Source organism: Toxorhynchites rutilus, chromosome 3, assembly GCF_029784135.1.
Source record: "Toxorhynchites rutilus septentrionalis strain SRP chromosome 3, ASM2978413v1, whole genome shotgun sequence".
In the NCBI taxonomy this organism is placed as follows: Eukaryota; Metazoa; Arthropoda; class Insecta; order Diptera; family Culicidae; genus Toxorhynchites; species Toxorhynchites rutilus.
In genome coordinates this window covers 325,383,192-325,389,694 of record NC_073746.1, presented here as the reverse complement: position 1 = coordinate 325,389,694, position 6,503 = coordinate 325,383,192, and the positions used below count along the sequence as shown (strand labels likewise).

General features: G+C 37.3%; 1 pseudogene; it reads left to right on the top strand.

Annotated features, from left to right (window-relative positions):
* Nucleotides 1–586: 586 nt before the first annotated feature.
* LOC129774544 (DNA ligase 1-like) lies at nt 587–2,011 on the top strand (annotated as a pseudogene).
* Nucleotides 2,012–6,503: the final 4,492 nt, after the last annotated feature.

Sequence of the window (6,503 nt, the reverse complement as noted above, 5' to 3'; positions counted from 1 at the left end):
AAACGGCGGAAGAAGAATCGCGGATCAAAGCATGGATTCTGTACATGTCAAAGGCTGGATTTCCATTGAGTGCTACATACGTTCTTCATGCAGTCATCGATTATGCAGAGAAGATACGGAAAACGCGAAACATTCCTAAAACTTTTCCATGTAAGATTTAGTTTTCTTCAATCAATTTCTAGAAGTTAACCATTTCTTCCATTCTTGTAATAATTAGGCAGAAATTGGACCCGACGTTTTTTGGAAAGGCACCCGGAGTTCAAGAAGAAGCGCACTACGAGACTCTCCAAAGCTGGTGCATTCCTTACGGAGGAACAAAATCCGTCACTGGTTTCTGGAAATTGAAAATACCCTTCAGGGAGACAGCATCGACTTAACTACTTTTGATCACCCGAGAAGAATTTTCAATTTTGACGAATCTGGGTTTATACTCGTGCCAAAGAAGTTTGTAGCAATTTGCGGACAGGATGCTGAGAATACTTATGCTGTTCACAACAATTGCGATAAAGACAGCTATACCGTACTGTTCGGAGGTAATGCTGTTGGAGAGCTGACACCTCCGATGGTTTTATACCCCGGAAAAAGAATGACGCACGATACTCCGGAAGGCTGGTCTGTTGGTATTTCTAATGAAGGCTGGCAGACGTCGAAGACATTTTATGAGTACATAACAAATGACTTCTATAAGTGGCTGCTAGAAAAAGGAATACAGTTCCCTATCATCGTGTTTGTGGACGGACATAAAAGCCATATCAGCATTGAACTAACTGAATTTTGTGGGGCTCACGAAATAATAATGATCGCTCTTTTTCAGAACTCTACGCGAATTCTACAGCCACTCGACAGGAAGTTTTTCGGGCCTTTCAAACAGATCTGGAAGAAAGTTCCACGGCAGCATCTTTTGGCGAATAGTAAGGCAAAAGTTACTAAACCGAACTTTTGCTCACTATTGAAAACAGCGCTGGATAATTTCACGAACTCCGAGGAATGTTTGAAAAAAGCATTCAATCTGTGTGGTCTTTGCCCTTGGGATGTAAATGAAGTGGATTTCAGTCGATTGCCTAGTAACGCGAACGCCTGTACGGAAATTGTTCCTAATGCCTCTCTAGATGCAGAAACTTCTCCCGAGAGACAAGAACTAGAGGACGGCAAGTACGAATTCCAGCTTCAACTACACTATGTTGAAAAAAGCCTCAGTGACGATCAGCTGGCAAGGTTTATGTTGGATTGGAAGAATGAATTCTGGTACGGTCCGTTTGATGAGTTGGCGCTTTTCAACTACTGGAAGATAATTAAGGACAAGTCGGAAGGTTTGATGTTCACTGAACCTTTGGAGCAGTTCCAGAGAGCTACCCTGGAGCTGGCAATTGAAGAAGATGGTACGTGTACTTCTCTTGAGCAACAAAGTACTACTCATGGTAAGCGTGAACAAGATCAACAGTTGAGCCGATTAGAATCAGAATGGTCTATGTGCTATAGAGTAAGCTTTTCGCGAAACGCAAACTGATTAAACATCAATAATGGAATTTCCATTTATCGCCCAAATTTTAGAAGGAAATAACAGCTCCAAAGTTTTTTTTTTCAAATTTTCTTAGAATGACCATCTGCAAGTCACACTTTAAACACAAAAATCTCTTGCAAATGGACGTAGTGACTCCTGTTGCCATTACACCGGAAGATGCAGTACAAGAAGATCCATTTGACGGTATTTTAATTTGGCCAAAAGCTAACGAAAAAAAGTAACGATTCAAAATCAAGACGACAAGAACACGTACCATCGGTCGCAACCAGTAATAGATGGCGGCAATGGTATGATAAAAAGGACGACGAGAAAAAACAAAAGGAGGAATCAAAACTAGCTAAGGCCGAAGAACGAAAACTGATCCGAATCCAGAAAGAAAAGGAGAAAGATTGTAAGAAGAAGAAAAGACAGGAAGAAAAACTTCAGAAGCAAAAATTTAAGCAGGAAAAGGAGAATAATCCTCCAAGAAAGCAGAAAAAGACACCTTGAATGTGTAAACGACGCGCACTTTAAGTCTTTTTTCCACTTTTTATTTTTATTTTTTAACCTTAAACTGATTTTAAGTTAATCATCAATACGAAATCCAGAATTATGCTTTTTTCTGTTTAAATGAATAAAACGATAGTTCAAGAGATTTTTCGTCTTAAGTTGTTTTATTATTCATAACAGAAACTTCACTTAAAAAAAGGTCTTTAAGTTTGAGTAGAACATTAAGAAATTACATTTAACTGTTCTGTTACATTTAACCTTTTTTTTCTCTAAAAAATAAGTTTTCTCTACCTTTTCGTGTATGTTAATCTTTTGCTTAGTAGTGTTTATTTTTGTCAACCAACTATTAACCAATCAATATTTAGATAGACTTTTATTGAAGCTATTTTTATGTACAAAAAAGGTTTATTATTGTTTTTAAACCATCAAAAAAGTTGTATGAAGTAAGGCAGTGTACACAAATTACGTAACAATTTTTTTGGAGGTTTTAGACCCCCTCCCTTCCCTTAATTAACGCTTTTTCCATGGGAGATTTTGCTTTGTAATGACGATGATAGGTACTCTTCCTCCCTTCTAAGAGCGTTACATAATTTGTGTGCGCTGCCTAAAGGACTATTTTTTTCTGTATACTGAATTCACTTGTTCCTACGTATGGAAAATTTAGTTCATTTTATGTGTGTTGGAAAATATAACTAGAAGAGTGGTAATCGGATTTGATATCATATCTTTCCATATTATCCAATGTTCTAAAACGAGTCAACGTGGTTCATAGATAATTTCTGTAGGACAAAATATTGTAAACAGGTGTAATAAACACGTTATTTTATCGCTTTGGGCTCCATATCAACAAGTAACTTATATTAGGTATCAAATTGACCCATAATTGTTACAGGGGGAAAACTGACCCATAATTGTGACTTTTGCTAACTCCGAACTTTTCCATTCATTAGCGAAGTTTATCAAATAAATTTGAGTAAATATCAATGGGATACTAAAAAGTATGTGTTTAAGTGTCAAAGTGGACATTTTTACCGAAAAAAATATCAATGAACATCCAATAATAATCTATTATATGGTAAGTCAATTCGCTGAGTGACCCATAATTGTGGGGGGACTGTATAAAGATAAAAATGAATTTCTGTCTGTCTGATTCTTATGGACTCGGAAACTACTGAACCGATCAACATGAAAATTGGTATTTGTTTTTGGGGCCGGCGAAAGTTTTCGTGATAGTTTGGGACCCCTCCCCCCTCTCTAAGGTGGGCTGGGGGGGGGGGGGGGTGCTGCCATACAAATTAAACACAAGTTTCTACATTACTCGGGAATTAATCAAGCAAATAAAATCAAATTAGGCATATTTAGGTTTTATGGTGCAACAAATGTTTCTATGGCGGTTAGACCCCCCCTCCCCTCTTTAAGGGGGGCTGCCATACAAATGAAACACAAATTTCTGCATTACCCGAGAATTGTTCAAGCAAATGAAACCAAATTAGGCATATTGAGGTTTTATGGTGCAATAAATGTTTCTATGGTAGTTAAACTCTCCATCCCCCCTCTCTAAGAAGGGGAGGGGGTTGCCATTCAAATGAAATATAAATTTCTGCATTACTCGAGAATTAATCAAGCAAATGAAACCAAATTTTGCATGTGAAGGTTTTTGAATTGTCCGATTCAGGGCTGTCTTTATTCTATCATATTTTCTGTATAAAACATTTATTCCATGTAACGGAGAAACATGTTATTTGCAAGTGGTTGAAAAATCTTGAACTAGAATTGTGTCTGAAAATAATCTGATATTATAATGATGAGTTTGATTTGTATTTCTACTAGGAACTTTATAGTAAAAGGTAAATTCAAGGGAATCGAATGGAAGATCAATCAATGAACAGTTCTGCGATTGGACCCATGAACTTACTTATAGTAAGAAAACGTGAATGTTTGAAGGTATTGATAACAACAAACAAATTTTGGGCGTGACGAAGTTTGCCGGGTCAGCTAGTTACATATACATATACTACTGTCGGATGACAATTATATTTTCACATATAGTTTGTGACTTTAAAGAAGAAGCACCAAATGTAAATTCCATACAAAAAAAAATATCCAGGGCTATCAATGCTGGGATATGAATAGCCGTTTATGTATGTTAGGTTCCAGCTAACATCCTATGTTGTTTATGATACCTATGTTAATTCCGCTGAACGAAAGAGCGAAAGAACGGTTCAAACGGTTTACTTAGATGAACGGTTAGCGACTGAAGACTGAACCGTTCATCAAAGTGAACTGTTTTGCCCATCTCTAATCCAAATACAAATGGAACGCCAAATGTATTGCTAAGCGCAAAATCCGAGGAAGGAGTGGTCAGATTTGAGCCACCTTTATTTTGTTGTATTCGCCTCTGCCCGTAGATCAATGTTATGGTGAGAAAGAATATTGAATTTTTTCAAACTTTAATAGAAAGTTCAAGAAATGAAACTCATATGTTCTACAATGACATCGTTGTCGGTTTAATTGGATTTCGCGTTTGAGCTTCGTGTTCTGCTGGTATGAACCGAAAATGACAAAATATTCTCAGGTAGAATAATGCGCTTTGAAAATAAAAATTATGAATGAAAATTTTAATAAAACGAAATATGTTATTTAAAAGTGAATCAAAAATCTTGAGCGACAATCGTGTCTGAAAATATATTCATATTATATGAAGAAGATCAATTAACGAAGAGTTCTACGATTAAACCCACGAACGTTCGCTTAGTAAGGGAACGTGAATATTCGAAGGAATTCATATTGAAAAGTTATAATGGACTTTTCAATATGAATTCCTTCGAATATTCACGGGACGAAGTTCGAAGTTTTTTTAAATTTTAATTCTACATCACATACCCTTATGTTAAACATAGTCATACGATGAAAATTGTGGAACAAACGGAACAAAGGCTTTTTCACCGGAGATAATAACTGTCATACTTTTCCGAATGAACATGATGTTGTGTTTTGTGAGTTCTATAGCTTGAATTGCAAGGAAATCCTGCTCATAAGCGCATTCACACGATATTTTGTGTATATCCGTTTTCCCATCTTTTCCCACGCTATTACTATCTCCAGTGTAATAGAAATTCACACTGTTGGTAATATTCATCACTCCATCACCTAGCTCACCGTGTTTTCACCATTTTGTCTATTCCTCGTTCTACGGTTTTTGTTTGGTTTTTCGTTTTTTTTTTCTCGAATAAATAAGCACGAGTGTACTTCATACAGTGATAAAATTCGGAAGCGTATCAAACGGAAGTCGTCCTTTTCGACTATCGTTATTAGTTTTAGACGTTCTGTATGTAATATGGTTCTACCTACCTGTACCATATGCTCGCCGTTCGGCCTCGTTTAACTAATCTTCATATCCTCTGAGCATGAATGTAGCGAACCGTAGAACGCGAATCTCGCGCTTAGTTGTGAACTACGGAACCTCAGGTGGCTATGCAAACCGTAAAAGCACCTTTTAGCAGTCATAAACCGCCTTTTTAACTTACGTTACGTTACGTTAAAACAGCGTAATTACGTTACGTTAAAACAGCAAAAATATTCCCATGGATCACCACAGTAGTACCAATACAAGAGGGATTCCATTCCCCTCTTCTACCCAATGTGTTTTTCATAGAATCTACAAAAACAATGAACCCAAAGTTCTCGCCCTTCTTGGAGGCTCTGTTGCACAGCTCTGCGATTGAAACCGAACACGTCACACCTGACTATCGTACAACGTTTCGATCAATTGTGGGTGGCTGTTACCTTACCAACAAAAAGGATGTTTATCTGTGTGTTGTATCTTCCTCTGAATCGACTTCGGGATAAGGAGTTGGTTAATCAACATATGGATTCAATTTTTCGAGTCTTATCGACGATTAATCCTAACGACGATATATTTGTTGTCGGTGATTTTAATCTGGCTTCAATCAACTGGACCAAGAACGATTCAGCGTTCTTGCATTCTCACATCAATGACTCTCCAATACTACACCTCTAGTAACATCTCTTCTATTCTATTCTTTGTTTTTAAGAGGCTTTAAACTTTGCAGTTCATTAGCCTCTAACAACTCTTCTGGACTGCTACTTCACCGCTGATCTTCTGCAACTGAATGGGGCCTTCAATGACAACAACGGATTATAACGGATTCACTACCGATTCAATGCTGGTGGTTCCCTCCTTCGACAATACAACAACCAGCTTTGCATAGGTTCATATGCTTCTCCACAGCCCAGATATTGAAGTCTCCTCCGATGACGACTGGGTTCCGACCAAGGCGCTTGTATAAATTTATAACAAGTGAAGCAACATCATCACTTCAATAAGAAGGGGATTACGGTTTGTGGGTTGTTTGTTTTGTTATTGCTAGGATACGCCATTTTTGCATTTTCACATGCGAGATAAGTGGATGAACTAGATGAGAATGAAATTCTACAAAATCATCCCTTCTTTTTCACATAAATTCGCGAA